At 38.3% G+C, this 18,413-nt stretch overlaps 1 protein-coding gene across 5 annotated transcripts in view; it reads right to left on the bottom strand.

The window, feature by feature from the left end:
* The window catches only part of cnih3 (cornichon family AMPA receptor auxiliary protein 3), an 82,221-nt gene that overhangs the window by 15,083 nt on the left and 48,725 nt on the right, over positions 1 to 18,413 (bottom strand). The window lies entirely within an intron of this gene.

Here is an 18,413-nt window from a genome sequence, read left to right as displayed (position 1 = left end):
AACATTTGCAGGAGGATGAGTCAGAGGGAAGAGGAGTGGAGCAACCGATTATTCACACTTAAATCTGATAAAGATACTTTTAATGTCAACAAGCAGACCGTCAGGCAGCATCACTAAAGCTTGTCTCTTTCTCCTTTGACTCCTTCACTGCATGGCTGATGATTAGTGCTATTCAATGCTGCCTAAATGACATTTGCTTTAATATAAGAACTGCATGAATAAACCAACATTATATTAAACTAAAGGGCAGTTGGTTAGCAGATGCCACATTATCATTTTAATGCCCACAGGTTAAAGTAAGCACCTCAAGTATCATCATTAGCATTCAAATCCTTAGCCTAACCTATATTTAGCTACTGCAAATCTGTCTATCTGCAAGCATTCCAAATGGCTAAATGCCCCCATCTAGATTATGGAGAGCTTAGCTTCACAATGGGCAGCACACACTGATGGCAGGCCTCCATCATTATCATAATAACTGGAGGGCTCAGCCCTCCGAATGCAGGAAGCAAGGCAACCTCCTGGCAAACCGCAAGGTTGAGAATGTGTGAGAGAGCACACGCCGCCAATCCCATCTCCCCTTTAAGCAACATAGCCCCGCCAATTTTGTTCTCCAAAATAAAAAGTTGGGGGAAGTTAAAAGCAGCTTATATTTATTTGTACAGTTTTCTAAAGATCCATAACAAAAAGTTTTGAATGCCATACACTTGCAGTCAGTTTTGCAAAATTAAAGCAAACATGTTTCAAAAGTAGGCTTAGGTTTATCGCCAACTGAAGCACACTTTGAAGGGGATAAAAAAAAAGCCAAAAACATGTTGCTTCGAAACTTCTTGTGTTTATCATCTTTTAAAAAGTTTAAAAGAAAATTTACTTTTTGTGAGGATTCTCCAAAATGAGGACCCTCATAGACTATAGCAGGGGTTTTCAACCAGGGGTCTGTGACGCCTAGGGGGTTTACAGAGGCACTGCAGGGGGTCCGCCAATCTTTGTCATAACAATTGACAATTTTCTCCAAAATAATGTGAGGGTGCAGAAAATTGAGAAACTACAAACAACAGAGGCATTTGCACTCCAATTGGATGAATTAGTGGACATGTCCAAAGATACAAGCTCTTGGCATTTAATCATAAACACATACATTACCCAGTATAACCCAGCATATAAATGTGAAATAAAGGTTGAATAAAGTTAAAATTAAAGAAGTTAAAAAGGGGGTGGGGGTCCCTGTTCTGTTTTGTCTCTTGTCCTTGGGCTAAAAAATGGTTGAAGACCCCTGGACTATATCATGATTTTTTATATCATGGGTATTTTAAACCCTCTTATTTAAACATCATTTTACAGTATCATCATGCAAGGTCACACAGCAGCATACACAAATTGCTTCATTCCATACACTTGTTGGTCTGGTGAGACCGGTAGCGAATGTTAGAATCAGTTTCTGCCTCTCTCACTGTTTATTTCAGCATGACACAGATAAACATTTCAATGTTTGTTTGTTTTTTTTCCACTAAAGTAAAATGAGGTCACACCGTACCTCACCAGGGAACACATTCCACTCGCTCTCAGATGAAGTCTGTGCTGAATATAAAACTTTAAACTGACTCAAGAGTGAAAGACTGTCTGTGTCAGTGTGACTGCATATATAATGAATTATGGTCAAACTTAAAGCAGCAATGTGTAATTTTATTGGCCACTTGGGGGCAGTACAACAAGGTATAAACACAACATTGACATATTTTACCTTAGAGCAACATTAATATAGATTAACGTCCTTGTTGTGTCCACATAAAAAATGAATTAAGTACAATATTCACTGCCGCTGTATCTAACCCTTAAATCTTTAAATATTACATTTCAAGGATCAGAGCATTCATTCCTAAAAATCTGGGAAATGTTATTCATGCCTTCATAACTAGTAAGTTGGATTACCGTAACTTATTTGCTCTCTGGCATCAGTAAAAAGAAACTCTCTCCTGGCAGCAAATCCAAAACTCTGCTGCCAGGACACATGATTACATCATTTCTTACACTTGCTACCTGTTGCTTGTAGAATTGATTTTAAAATTTTACTGAGTATTTACAAAGCCCTGAGAGGTCTAGCCTCAAGTTCTTTCTTCAGATCTTTTAGTGCTTTATGCTCCTTCTCACTCTCTGTGATCCTCCTAGGTTCAGATTTATACTCAAAGGTGACAGAGGCTTTTCAGTTATGTCATCTTTCATGTCATGATCTGGCTGGGTGTTTACATCTAATTACCCTTATCATGTTGCAACCTGTATCTCATCCACCAATCAAGACTCAGATCAATTGTTCCATCCCTTACGTGGTGCACACATTATGGCCAAATCATTATTTATTATTTTGATCCACCTCGTGTTGAACGTTGTTTTTTGCTCTCCTGTGCTTCAGGATTACTGCTCTCTAGATTTGGCTGTCTGTTGGTTCAGCCGCCATCAGCTCAGCTCAGTCTACCTGCCCAGTTGTGTGCTGTCTCTGGACTTACTCACTGCACTTCATCAACTCATTCATTTGAATAAACTTTGTTCTAAATTTTACAGTTTGCTCCAAGATCTGTTTTTCACAAACCATGACATTTTAATGGCCTTTCGTTCATTTTTTATATATTTCTTTATTTTAATGTATTCTGTTGTGGAACACTCAGTGTGTTTTAAAAAGTATATTGTTATTATAAAATATTTTTTAGAATTATTATTAAATGCTTCACTCATTTCACCAACTAGTTACTAACTGTGTGAGCTGCTATCAGAGTTTCCTCTGCTGAGCAAGACAATGACCTGAAAGACGGTGAAAGGGTTATGGAAGAGTGACATCTTTACAGAACACATAGCCATTTAATCCACTGTTATCATTTAGTGCAGCAGTCACTTTAACAACACATGCAAGAATCCGATGACCAGGTTTAAAGGTGTTGAAAATGAAACCACACTTTATGACAAGGTGCAAAACACAGCTGATGTGCTCTTGTATGTTTTTATATGTGTGGGGGCACAATGTGCTTAAGGTGTGTGTGTGTGCTGCTTTAATTTGATGTCTTGTCTTTAAGGGTTGTGGAGAAATAGATGCAAAAGCAGTATTTTGAGAAAAGCTTTGAAGTGTTGAAAGCAAGAAGAAAGAGAGATGGAGGAAAGTGAGATAAGAAGAATAAAAAGGAGAAGTACAGTAAAGAAGCACACAAAGGACAGGAGAGGTCTGCTGCATGAAAAACACTATCATTTTGTCAATTGTTTACCTCTATATGAGATATTTACAGTTAATCCAATTCTCATTCACTGCCTGAATTAGACTGGACATGTTCACTGTTCAACTCAGTTCATGAAGCTTTTACATTTACTCCATCAACAAATGGGCTTTATGTGGCTTTATATTTCTATCAGAAGCAAAGTGCTCTCTTTTGAATAATGGAGGAAGGAATGAGGCAATAGATATAAGTGTGAAAAGCTGAGTCCTACTGTAGTTATGAATTATATCTCCGAAAGTACTTGCATCTGCTCCTGTAAAAATGTCTCCTTTATTAAAATGATTTTTTTTTTAAAAGTACGTTTCAAGCCAAAATTGGCTCTGTGTCAGAATCTGAGGAATCAGAGAAATATAGCAGCCATATCTGAACAAGAAGAAAAAGCTCAGTTTCATCTAAGGAAGCCAAATATATTAGAGGCTGGGAGTGCAGTTAACTCTTAAATTCTGCTTTCTTTCAAGTTACAAGATGTAATGCTTTTTTGTTTGTTTTTTTTTCTCATCTACTTTATTTTAAGCGGCAATAATCCAAATTTTTCCGTCAACACTGCATTGAATAAATGTGTGTATTCTGAACGAAGGTTCACCAACATAGAGTTATCAGGCTGCTTGTGTTTTGTGTCTTTCAGCTTATTGTTTTGGTTTTCCAGCTTTACTTTTGGTTTACTCTTCCAACAGTACGAGGCAGCTATTTTCAATGAAAAGGCTCTGATAAAATCAGCAGTACTGATTGCCTGTTGCGAAGAATTCTATTTATCAATGGTCATGAATAGGAGTCCAAGATGTTTCATGCTGAATGATTTATTGAAGCTTGGCCAAAGAGAATAGAGGATTTATCAATATGCCTCATTTCTAAAGATGCTGCCTTCTCCACCTCGTCTATGTGCCCTCAGCACAGTGACACAACTATTCGATGTCCATAAAAGCTCATTAGTTTACAAACAAGGGAATACGTTCACTCTTAGTGGTCCAACATTGTTATCTGACTCTGAAGAGGCTTCTATGTTATATAGCTATCTGTTGTGTCTATAGAGTGAGATCTAAGATTTAACACTACCTCTGCAGTGACCTGACAGTGACATTTCCCCCAGGAGCAGGTGGAGACCAAAACAGAGCTAAAAGGAGAGTTAATATTAGACTTGTAATTGTCAGGTGGAAAAAAACATGACTGCAAATGAATTTTAATCATGCTCTATGTATGCAGGATGTGTACAGTAAATAGGTCATTTGAGAACAAGTGAACACACAACGTGTCGCTGTGAGAGAGTTTGACATTGAGCTAATTTAGTTTAATGAGGACAATTTAAATAATAAATTGGTCAATTTGGATTTAGCAACAAAAAAAGTGACCACAATGAAAAAAGGAAAGAAATATTTTTATGTTTATTGTTCCTTTTTTTTCCATACCTCAGCACCATATTGGTGCCTTCTTAAACCCGACAGTGTTGCAGATTATCGGTCAGACTAAACACATGTAAAATCTTTGGCGACCACATGAGTTGGCACGTAACCAATGAAGCCTGCTTTGCCACCCTACATGGTCAGCTGAAAATGCTTGCCATGCAAATTCTTGTGAACACCACCTCATGTATATTTAACACCGTGCAACGTGACACATTACGGTGCCATTCTGAACTGCCTGGCCTTGAACATTACTGTATATGCTGCCATAACAAGGCAGTATTCAGGATGCATTATTCAGATGGCCACATGCCTCCTAATAACAGAAAAACACATTTTCACTGAATAGCTCTTCAACAGCGGGAGACAAGAAAACTGCTGCTAAGACAAAACCTAAATATATCCATTTGCTTTCACACGTACAGCAGGGAAGCTGCGCACACATACATACATATAGACACCAATGCAGCATGCATGCAATACATGGACGAGTACACACACACACACACACACACACACACACACACACACACACACACACACACACACACACACGCACACGCACACACACAGACAAAAAGCTCATTAAAAAACAAATAGTCACACTGAGCTTTACATTCTCCCTTTTCTGTTCCCCCTTTGTTCCATTCCCTAATGCATGTTAGCTGACAGCACGCAACACTAACCCTTTGGCTACACTGAACACGTAACGTATGTGGACAGTTCGTGGAGCAAAAGTGCCTTTTCACTGGCTAGTAGCTACACCTGTTGCCCACATACGCTGTAGCGTGAGTCAGAGGCAAAACAACACGGTGAGCTCTCATTTTGGATTTGGTCCCTCAGTTTTTTGGCCCAGCACAGAACTGTGAAACTTTTTCACAAAGTGTGTGTATTATAGGAAAGTTAACATCTACAGATTAGATGAGGCTATGTCCTGTACGGACTAAAGTTATTCAGTCATCATCAGTCATTTTCGATATACAGGAAGATTAACTAAAAGAGAAAAACTAAAACATATAAATGGAAGACTGGTCTGTACATTTGTGGAATGAATCTCCTGTACTGGGTGTAACCAGTTTCATTGATGATATAGGAAGCACAGTGTTGCAGCAGCTTCCCTGAGAACAAACCAAAGGGTTTACTGACCTGATGAGAAAATTATGTGAGCATGAAAATGGGAAAAAGAACTGTCTTGTGGAAAATAACTAAAACATTATAGAAGTTTAACATGAAAGCATGTTACACATAAATGCTAGTCTTCTGTAATGTAGATGTTTTTGATTAACAGCATGTCATGTCTTCAGCCATCATCCACTATTCAGCGGTTTGCTAGTGGAAAGCCTCTAAAGTTAAAGATTGGGAAGCAGGCAAGCAAACAAGAATCAAAAAGTTGCAATGGAATGGCAAGAAATTCATGAAATTGGACCGAGATATACAGTACTACCACAGGCTACTGAGGGAATGCTCAGTAAAAGATCAAAAAAGACAAAAGTAGTAATATGGTAGAATGGTTGAAAGGTTGGCAGGAGTTGTGACAAAGTGATCAGATCCTGTTTGCCCGTTTATTAAAATACCTAGAAACAGTGAGTTGGACTTCCTGCACTGTCCACAATCACTGATGTGCACACCAGAAAGTCATCCAGGCAGTCAACATGAAACCATGTACAACACTGATAGTTCCATCCTTGTTTTAAAATGAAGTAGCTTAACTCTAGATGCTCACTGCATCCTTCCACATTGAGTTCTGGTTGAGCAACATCTCTTTTGTTTGCCTGAATTTATCTGAGAAGTGCCAAGAAATACTAGTTTTGCAATATGTATGTAAAGTAACAATTGATAGGACATTCAAACATTCATTTTGAATACATTTTCAATATTTCATAAGGAAAATTAAAACTTCACAGACACAAGCTGCTCTGGCATAAATAGACTCTGTGCAAGACGGTAGAGCAGAGGAAAAACAGCCTGTTCACAGCCACCGGTGGACACAGTCGTGTTGAGTGAACTTCGGGGGGTAAAGCATTGTATTCCTGAATTCCAAAATAAGAATAGAGTTCTGAGTTACCAGCAGCTAAGTGATAATTCTGCTCACACAGACCAAATGTTGGCTCTATGGACATGCCTTAATTCTTTAATGGTAGAAGCTTGCGGTGTATAGACACGCACGACTGCTGTGTACGTGCTTCATGGTCAGCTGTAGAATCAAGGACTTGTACACACCAAACTTCTCTCTGCTGTTTACAATTTGAGCAGAGAAGTCCTGTTTGCAGTTTCACTTCAATGGTCTGACCACAAACTATTCAGCCAAGGTCTGGTGAGCAGTCAGCCCAATTTGTATGAACAGCTGTGTTGTAATTTGTTATATTTTATCACTGTATAATTACATTCAACTATACAAAAACAGTGGCTGTGTTTATTGTTTACTGTCACAAACAGACTGGATGTATTTTTCAGTCCACCATCACAGAAATCCTGCCAGGTCCTGCAGTCCTCCCGAGCATTCTGTTTTTTTATTTCATGGCTCAGTTAGTGTGACATGTTTGTTGCCGGGATAGAAGACAAATACACACAATGCAAAATGAAAACGATATACAATTACTAAAGCACATTGGACAATGCTGGCATTGTGAACACGTTCACTATACAGTTGTGTGTGTGTATTGGGATACAGTAAAGCATATGCATTCAGTTCCCATGAGAATCATAGATTGTCTAGATTGTTCGGGTACTTGTACATCTATCTTTGTGAGGAACAAGGTTTGAGGTTTAGACCTTGGGAGTGAGGACACTCATTTTTGGACAGACCTTCAAAGAGCTGGTTTAGGTTTAGGTTGGGGTTAGATATTTAGTTATGATTGTTAAGGTTAGGGTAAAGTGCTGGGGAATGCATTATGTCACTGAGGGTCGTCATTAGGGATGGGCATGGGGAGCTGAGTAGTCAGTCAATATGTCAATATTTGTTCAATGTATAGAGCAAAGGTTTGCTATATAGCACAATGATCTGAGCAGTCGGAGATAATGTTCAGTATTTTCGGTCACACATCAGCAGCTCAATATCAAACAGGCTTCAGAATGATGTAGTACTTCAACAAAATAAAGGAAATGCACATGCAGTGCAAACTATGTAACATTAAAGTTGTGTATAATAGAACAACTGGTCCGATCATAAACCATTAAGCACAGAGACAAGACAATGAGCAATTTTTAATCACCTCATTTGCTAGCACTGTTAGCACACGTCGTTGGAATGCCACCAGAGCAGAGAAGATTATCATGATGGCAACAGTCACTGGAGATTTGCTTCTGTTACTGTTAAGGTTTGTGGATGGAGAATGAAGGTTTTTATTGAGCACAGTACAGGCTATCATTGCGACAAACCTCTACAGCCTGTGCAGCGCAAAAAGATAGGCTAACCCTAACCCCATTCCCCTGCGTTACATTTTAGTAGACTAATAATTTATTGCCCATTCCTAAGACGTACAAGTATGTGTGTGTCGACAGAGAACCCATTTGGGACTATGCCTGGCTGGGAATGGAAATCTGTTTCTGTTGCGGTGCCTGGGGGCCACACTTACACCCATCTGATCCACCCAGAAGCAACACTGACAAGACTGCATTCATGTGGGAATTGGGATTTCGCTTGCAACTTACCACACTGTGGATGTTAGAATGTTTAACATGTCCAAAGATCTATGAATATACAGTACATAATATGTCACTGTGGCATAACTATGGCAAAAACTACAAGCTCTGAAATCACTGAGGCGAATCAACTATTCCGACACAGTCTCAACAAAAATATTACTTTCTAAGCACCGCAGGCATCTTTTCAAGTCTACTTGCACAAATCTATTTATCTATTTTGTTCAATAACACCAGAGTCAACACCTAACACAACCACAAAGTCAACACAAACTTTAGGAAGTTTCACATTTTGCTAAGGATTCTGATTTACAAGAAATCCACTTTCTTGCATTTCACATTTAACAGATAGTACGGAGCACTGCCTGACAGGAACTACCACAGTGAAGTGTATTAAAAAATCATGTTCTTTCTTGCAGTCATAACTCAGTCAAATCTGAACACGCAGACATGACATATGGACACATTTTCAGATTCAGCATGACTTACATGTCTTGAGGTCATCATCATATCCAATGTAAATTGCAAGTAAACATGTAAACATGCACACATGCACTTAGTAATAGTTTAAATCCATCAAAATCCTCCTGATAATCATCATGTTTTTAAGTTTTCTTCAGTGTCAGAACAATTCAGTGATAGTTATCTGCACATCCATGAGTCCACTGCAGACAGGAACTGCTAATAGTTAAATAATAACTTACCAAAAATATACAAATATAAGCAAAAACTGGGGCTGAAGTCAGAGCCCACAAGAGTTTCAGACTGTTCTGTCATTTCACATTCAATAGATAGCATGCAGCATTGAGTGACAGCAACTATTATGGTGAAAAAGTAGAGGTGACACGTAAGATCCAGACTCAAATTCACAAAAATGAGAATTCAAATGTGGTCCTCACTTTGCTGAGCCACCAGCACACAGAAAATCCAGTATTTTTGCATGAATTATGTATGAGTTGTATATTAGAGAGGAGAGAAGTGAAAAGAAAGACGAAATGAGGTATGGAAAAAAGGAGAATGCTGAAAGCAATAGGACAGTGAGGAATTAGAAGTTAAAGCATTTATGGTATATTCCATAAGCTCTGGGAAAGGTAGTCTTTGTAGATTCATATGGAGTAAGCTATGAAACTATGGGTTTTATATGAACAAATAAATGTGTGAGAAGTCTAACGGAGGTTATCTCTGAGTGGAAAGAAAAAGGCTGAGATGCAATCTGTCTATCTGAGACACAAAACTTGAAGTGCAGGAGACAGCTCATCAGGACACACTGCTACAGATGATGCTGTATTATGTTCACATGTACTGTCAAAATCATGATATAATTCTACATACAAAGTAGACAGTCAGCTTCAAATCATTTTAAGCGTGATACAGATTCAAACTCAGCAGTGAGTAATCACGGCAAGTCAATCTGACCAGGAACTAATAGATCAAACTTGCTGACAATATTTTCTATCTAGATTTTGAAATGAAATGAAAACTACTGTAAAGTTTGAAATGGCAACTATAAATGAAAAAAACAGAATAAAGTATAAAATGTATAAAATGTTAATTTACTTCAGGTCAAGATAATTATTTATGACTATAAAAATGGTCTCAGGACACCCACATATGACACTATAATATAATATTTACAAATAAAAAGTCAAATAGTTTCTTTAAGTTTGATAATTATGCCTGCTATAACATGCTTGTGTCAGACTTACATGGTTTATGTCAAGTCATAGCAAAGACAGAAGTGTTACCACAAATAATGGATGCGTTCACAACATGAGGTGCTTTATTAATTGGCATTTTTCCATTTTTATGTGTCAAAACTGTAAAAAAAACTGTTTTAAAAAGGTATTATCATCTGTGTGATATTATTGTGCAAGTAAGTATTTTGTTCACAGTGGATCTGAACATTATTGGGTGAAATAAATCACCCTTTGAATTCTTTCAGAATTTCTTTTCAGCCATCATCACTCTCTCCAGGAAAGAAGTGTCTGTGCTTATTCACTTTCATTGGCTCTTTCTTCCTCTGATTACCCCTGTGCTGACGCAAACAGCTCCCAGACCTCTTACTGCAAATCACCATCCAACATGGTAAATGAGTGCTCCTGCCCATGCTCCTTTCAGAGCCCAAGTGGAACCTGCCAGGGACGCCTCGACTCGGCCTCAACCTCTCTATGTCCAATTAGCGAGGCCACGGAGTGTGCTCACTCATGGCTGACAAGAGGCTAGAGTGCCTTTTCAAATGTGACTTTTCCAGGCAGGCCTGCTCTGAGGGATGAAAAGGTAGGAACACTGGGTCGCCGTGCAACCCTCACAACTAATGAGGGGAAATAAATAAATGGAGAATAAAAGAGAGGGGAATAAGACAGAGGAAAGATGTGGTGTGTTCTGTGTGCAGCTGAGCAAATGCACCAGTTTCACAGCATTCATCTCTCTGCTGCTCAACTTGCCCTGGTCACACTAACTCTTGGCAGGTGTAAAAACAATCCCAACAGTGCAGTGTGGCTGTGAACTATGATATTTACTCACTCGCTGAAGTCTCAGATTTTGATTTGGCTGACTTGGGCTCAAACCGCTTCGATAGGTAGGTATAGGGAAGAGATGGAGTTGCTAATATTCCTGCTTGATTTTAATTTTTCACATTTGTATATTTAAAGTCAATGTGTTGTGGTTTATTGAAACATAGTCATAAAATAGACAGAGCTAGAAATGTAACCTTAACTTTATGATTTACATGCTCTTTCGATGTTGCTATTTTATTAACACAAAATTCTGAATGCCATTAATATTGACAGGACAAAATTAATGACCTATGTCGGCATCAAAAATAATCTTAAAGAGTAACTTAACCCCCTTGAAATTGTGCTGCAGTGGTGTACAGTCGTACTCTAGGACCCAGTGATGTCACTGCTGGGGTGTAATTACAGGTGCAACAAAACACACATATGACCACAACCAACAGATGTAAACAAATACCTGAAACAGGTGTTACTCTTTAATTAGCTGGAGAAAGAAGCCATATGCTTTAGTCATTGTGGTGCCATGTCTAAAATATATATGCTGTGCAACCACTCTGGCTAGCTGTAGCAGTTCATTTCTGCTAACCACTAAAGAACTCAAAGGACTGTTTGGTTTGGAGCTGGAATGATTTGTTTTATTAATCACTAAATATAAATATGCCAGCAATAATACAAGGTAAATTGGTTGCTGATTGACTTGGTAGTTATTTATTTAGCAACTGCACATTTGACCAGCCAGAAGCCAGCCTTCAAGCTACTGTCTAATGGAAACTGTTTATTTGCAAATCATTTCTTTAATGAAGCCCTTTAATGTCAATAATAATGAATCATCTCTCACGTCACATTGCAATTCCAATCTAGAGCCAGTGTTTGGATTGTCCATTCCCTGTAGATATAAATGTTTAATTCTGAGGTAATGAAAGCACAACTCTAATTGTCAGCAATGAAATCATGGTTGCGAGTATTATATCTCTCATTTCTGCATTTCTGCCAAATATCTATCTATCTATCTATCTATCTATCTATCTATCTATCTATCTATCTATCTATCTATCTATCTATCTATCTATCTATCTATCTATCTATCTATCTATATCTATCTATATCTATATATATATATATATATATATATATATGCACCAATGGATCCCATTCCAACTAAATCTTACACAGTGGACCTTTAAAACAATCTAAGCTGAGGTTTGAAGCTAAGGAATAGCAAGCCTCTAAGATTTTCCATAGCAATAGCATCAATTACATCTTTGTGTTCGCCCACCTGCCCTTTAAAAGCACACTGTCAAAGCCAGTTTGTAGTTTGTGTATTCTGTATGTAGAACTAGTAGCATAAAACGTTGGCTTCTATATTTCAATATGCAAAGGTAGCAAGCTGCAGATGAAAACCACATATTTACAGGAGTTCCCTTGCCAACCAGGAAACATATGGTCCTCTCCTTCTCCAATCTCCCATATTAAACCTCATCAAGTACACCATACTAATTCATTTGGGTCCACTCTTTCACTCTGGATGAAACTTGGATGTTCGTTTTACTGCAGCAGCTTTTCCTCCCCTGCTTAAGATCAAATAAGACCCACTCACCAATTACTGTCTCAAACCCCTGCAGAACAGGCAACTGTAATTAAGCACGGCAAAAAATAATTGTACATATTTTACAACCTTTAGATGATTCCTATTCCTCTGAGACGCCGTGGAGCAGGGACCCACATGGTTCATTTAGTTGTTCAAACAGAATTCAGATGAAACAAAGGCATAATAAAAAGGCTTCTGTAAGGTGGGGAACATATAGTCATTACCTTGATGTAGTTTAGTTAGAAGTTGAAATAAATGAGCTAAAATGAATTAAAAAATAGGTAAATTGATTGAATAGTAGACCACAAACACCAGCCTCTGTGAAGGATTTCAATTTTCTTTAGCAAGTGTTTATCATATAGCATCAATGCCTACAGCAATGCACTGATCGGACCTGGGGACACAGGGATGAATGGACTGAGTGCAACAGACAGCCTGCACTCATTTTCACCAGCATTGTTCTTGCTGTTCCAATTTCAAATGTTATTGTCACACACAAATTTCTAACTTTGACCTAAGTAGTAATTGCACAAGAGGCAACTATGGGACGCTAAATGCAAAAAGTCATGTTGACGACAGCAAAGAAAACTTCTGGTTACTACAACATGGGTTTACTTTTTCTGTACACTTCTGTTCAAAGTTTTGAAATTTAAAAACATGCCGATGTTAGTAAAATTAGGTCCAACAGTGCAACAATCAGACAAGCTGACAGCATAGCCTGATTAGCTTCCATTTGCTTTGGATACAAAACAATAAGTCAGTGCTCCCGTTACCGCAAGTACACACAACTACATTAAAGGCAATAGTTTAGTAGGCTTTGTTTTTCTCTTTCAGATAAGTTTGACTAACCTCTGGGTTTGTTTTCAACCTGTACATTTGTCAGGTTGTCAAACCTTGTTAAAGTCCCTTTACACCTTGCATGAAATGCATTTCGGCTGATCTAATTGCAATTGAACACACCCAAGACTTATTGAGGCAAAATCACCTCTGGAGGTGGTCAGGGACACATTGTGACCACATTGATCCATATGTGAATGCAGTTCCGTTTATTGTACATACTTATTCATCTAAAATCAAATATAGGCTGTTCAAATTTAGAGAGTGGGAAGGCTGAAAGAGAAACGCCTAATTACAGATTATATGACTAGTCTGTGACATTAAAGTAGCAAAAGAAGAGTTATTCAAAGAACAGCATGAAAAATGAAAGCAGTACAGGTGGCAGTTTAATGATATACAGTAAGAAATAACTGTGTGTGCAGTTATGTACATTATAATCATCTGTGCAGCTGATCTGGTGCTAACAAGGTCTATAATTTACCTTGTCACAGAGCATACACAGCGGTACTACAGCACACTGGGTGAAACATCCAAGTTTCATCCAGAGTGTTACAATATGTTTTCTATAAAGAGAGGAGAAACTTAATGTATCAAAGTTTCTAAAGTTTCCCTCAACTTAACAAAACTCAGGTAGGATTTGCTCTGGAGGACAGAGATCCAATCTCAGTGAGGATAACGAAAAGCCAAGATCGGATTATTTATTATTCGGATGACTTGTCTGGATATACATCACATTTTAATAGCAGGTGTACATGAGGTGCAAGTTTATTATTCCTGAGATGTCAGCAGTTATTTTGAGCTGATTGCCCAAGACATGTTGAAGTTACGTTCTTTGCTTAAAAATCATTCTAGTTTAGTTACTATTGAAATTTTCATGATATAGGGATCTGGCACAACAGCTGTGATATATTACATACTCAAGGACTGCTTTCATAGATTGCCGAGCTGCCCTCGAGCTGAAACATCAAAGGCTCATCTTCTTCATCTCAAATAAACTGAGCTCACTACCCGATTCAGCAGCACTCTGCTGACGCCCTTTCACCCCAAGGGTAGGAATGATAGGCATGAAATTGGAAGTGTTTTTTTTTTTGCAACTGAGTTGATGAAATTCTCTTTCCACATGAGTTGGTGAGGACAGCTGCTCCGGGCCTCAGTATGTTCTAAAAGCCGTCATACATTCGGGTGGAGTTCTGAGTCTGGCGACATGTGTAGTATTGCCTCCAGCTGGGGTAAAATGATGGTCACTGGTTCACATAACATATGGAGGAATAAATTCAGAGCTTTATTCAAAATTGTTTAGAGATTTCAGCTGAAAAAAAGAGCTAAATGTTTTCCAGTCGAGGTTTCATTTCAAGTCATCAGTCATTAAATCAAATGTGGGATGTCTCATTTTATAGTAATCGAATCCTTCAGCACAGTGTCAGAGTCAGGATCGCAAAGCAGAACATCCTTCTGACATTGACACAAACACAGACACACAGGATCATGACTTGATGAAAGCGTGTGACAGTCTCTCTGAGAGATATGTGAATTGTAGAATGAGTTCCTGATAAAAGTTGAAGCAGGATAATAATAATAATAATAATAATAATAATAATAATAATAATAATAATAATAAATAATACATTTTATTTGAAAGCGCTTTTCAGGGTACTCAAAGACACTTTACAGAGAAGAACATTAAATCATCAAAACAGTATAAGACAGTGCACTAAAAACACATTAGACATTAAACATTAAAAGCAATTTTGATGGGCGCTCCAGTGTTTTTAGAGTGTCAATTAAATCACAACCATCTGAAGGAAAACAGTGCTTGAGGCTATCATGGGTTGTTAATATAGCAGGCGAACATACTGGATGTTCTATTACCTCCCTGCTTGATGTGTGCTTAGAATGACATGGATGCAAAGTGCAGAGAAAGTAAATGTAAAGACCTGACTGGACAAGTCAGTGTGAAGTAGGGCAAACCCTGATTGTGCAAGCACTTACCTCCAGGCTATTGGACTGCATCTTATAAAGGTACAGTGACACGATGAAAAAGAAGAAAACCTAAACAAATCCCCAAAGCATCGGCTAGATTTTGGTTCAGAGTCTGAGCTGTACGCTACTCAAATTCAGTGTGTATGTCGCTAACTAAGAAGCTTACTAGCACCTGTATGGTCATTACACTGATGTGTGATTGCCACGAATAAACAAACTGCCCTGCAGCAGCACTATCAACATGATTAAGAAGGTTATTTTAATCTCCAAAAGCTATTTTGTGGTTCATGTCTGTTCCAATGGGGCTCATAATTTCAACACTACCACCAAAATGGACAGTGATATTAGAAGATTGTACAAACTTTGCAAATTATTTGAAATTATATATAATATTAGCTGTGTTTCCCCCCTCCTTTGTGTTTATGTCATACTCTCTGTATGTGTGTGTGCTGCTGGGCGTGGTCTCTGGTACCTGCCTAATCACCATGACACTTGTTTTCTACAATCCCGTCAACCTGCACAGGATATGAAACTGGTTCAACCTCCCAGACACTGCTGGACCTTTCAGTCTCCCTCGTGGTTACAACTCTGTGCCCAACTTAATGTATTTTTTGAAACTTGTTTTGTGATGTCTGGTAACCTTGGAAAGTGCCTCAGGAAATCTGCCAGCCATTCCTTTGCCACGTCCAACTCTGTCTCGTCTTCGCTCTTGTTTTTGGATTCTTGCCACCACCAGCCCTGCACCGTTTTAGCTTCCCTCACTGTGAGACATGGCATCACCTCTACTTTTCAATAAACTGTTGAAACTACTTGTGTTTGCATTTGAGGTCCACTAATGTAACAGAAAACCTCCAATGCCAATGTTTTTTTGATGGTGCCCCTTTCATACCCAAGTATGATAGCATCACCTCTTACACTTTTACACTTTTTTTTTTTGAGCATTTCAGTCTTGTTTTGCCCCTGTCCAAACTTTTTTGAAACATGTTGCAGGCATTAAATTTAATGCATGTAGTGTATATTTACAAAAGTCAATGCAGTTTATCAGTTTGAACATTAGATACATTGTCTGTATTCAACTGAATATAGGTTGAACATGAAATAATGGTAAACATGGTTAAGCAACAAAACACTTAATGAAGGAAAAGATTGTGGTTAGAGTAAAAGCGACAAATGCTACCTCCACTCCCTTACTTTTCATCAACACTACTTCCTACACTGACACTGAATGTTGGCATTGGACATCGTCCATATGAGCAGAATACCTAGGGAAAATGAGTATTTCATACTAACCATTTGGAAAGTGAAGCACCTCTTAGTATTGTTTTGTCTGGTTTCTCTCTCCTTGTGTCTGTCCCCTCTTTCTTCTTTTGCCTGGCCTCACATAACCCACACAAGCTGACAACCTAATGAGTCCTCTTCTTGTCTTTAGCAGGCTTAGCCATTCGATTTGATTATACCCTGTCCTGTTTTGGAAAAAAGTCTACACTTATTCCATTCCATTGTGGATGTGACATGATACAGGACTGGGAATGCTAGCATTTAAAGGAATACCCCAGTTTTTTTCATTAAGTAGTTACCACATCAACACACATTTAATTCTGATGTTATAGAGATAACTTTTCAGGAAACACTGTTTTGTGATTGGGTTTGAATGTCATTTCATCTGTCCAACCATCTGTCCAAGCCCTCTCAAGAGCAGAGCAAGATATGTTTATAACTGATCCATGACCAGATGGACCAGTGTCACCATGACATTAAGGAAGTGAATCTACTCTTCATTGGGAAAAACATATTTTGATTTGAATGAAACTCAAATAAAACCCAACCCTAAAGGTTGCTATTGGCTTCTTATTGCAAACAAAGGACTCAAATAACTTGTCCCCCAATGCTGTCACTAATCGGGTAAAAAGTGATGATGATTATAGGGATCCAGCGCTGCAGACACTATAAAGATTCGACTGGGATGTACAAATTACAGTAATTAAGAGGGGCTCAGAGCAACATTGTTTCAGATATCCTTACTATTCCCATGCTTGTGCCTTTGGATGACTAAGAAGTGAATGCTGTTTAAATTTTCCAAGCAATTGCTTTTAGAATGGAGAAATGGTGCAGCAGTAACACGGCCATGTATTCCATCACTGAACATCTTTGCCCTGAGCTGAAACACTGTCACTGCCATTACTAATAGTTTTCTAACTGCTTTATTTGTGATAATCTTTGGATTTAATAATTATCTTTATGAGAAAATTGACTATACATCACACCACAGTCACATAATGATGATGTGACACTCTGGGATCCCTGCAGAGAAATTCTCTTTGTGCGTCACAAGTCTGGAAGGAAATCAAGTTTTTGCTCCAGTACGTCAGCAAGATATGATTTACAAGTATAAAAAAAGAGTGTGATATCTTTGAGTTAAACAGTCAGAAGGCACACAGTCAGTGGTGACCAGTTTGCATTTTTTATCCACAACCAATTGTCACCATGTCCTTAACTACAGTTTAACCATTCTTTAGAGCCATGATCTTTACTTAACCCTAACAACACAGTAGTTGCCATTCGCAGATGCTATAGAAAGAAATCATTTTTAAGTTTGGCATTGTAGAATCTGCAGGATCATCCACTGTCAATGTTTTTCTGATAACATGGTTTAAGATTGAAGGAGGCAGGTACCAGCACACTAGTTAGCATGTAGCTGGTAGTTACAGTGGCTGTGTTGCTGTTAGTAACAGATGAAGCTGCTCACTGTTAAAAAGCACAGAGGGAATGAGACTGAAATGTAGGTCATGAAGATTGTTGATAATGAAGAGGAATGACAGAGGGACAGATTAAAGTCATCGGCTGAGTAGGGGAGACACAATTACTGTATAAACAGTCCTTTCCCTGTTTTTGTGTCAAATTTCAGCCAGACAGTCTTGCAAAGAACAATGGCCCAAGAATCAGGTCAGTCCACAATACCAATTGGATTTCATTGTGCAAAAACAACCAGTATGTGATTAAAAGAACTGGCAGCTCTCAATCATATGCATATTCACCTCATCAACATCAGTCACCGAATCGAGACTCGCCAAATATTCAATGAGCTCTCATATTTGAGCAATTGTTCCTGCCTTATGCTATTGTTTAAAACAGCATCCATTCACCAGAGAGTTGGTACAGTTAATTGTGTTACTGTAAAATAAAATCACTAAACTTAGGG

This window comes from Larimichthys crocea, chromosome XI (assembly GCF_000972845.2).
Source record: "Larimichthys crocea isolate SSNF chromosome XI, L_crocea_2.0, whole genome shotgun sequence".
Classification (NCBI taxonomy): domain Eukaryota; kingdom Metazoa; phylum Chordata; class Actinopteri; family Sciaenidae; genus Larimichthys; species Larimichthys crocea.
This window is presented reverse-complemented; position numbering and strand designations above follow the sequence as displayed.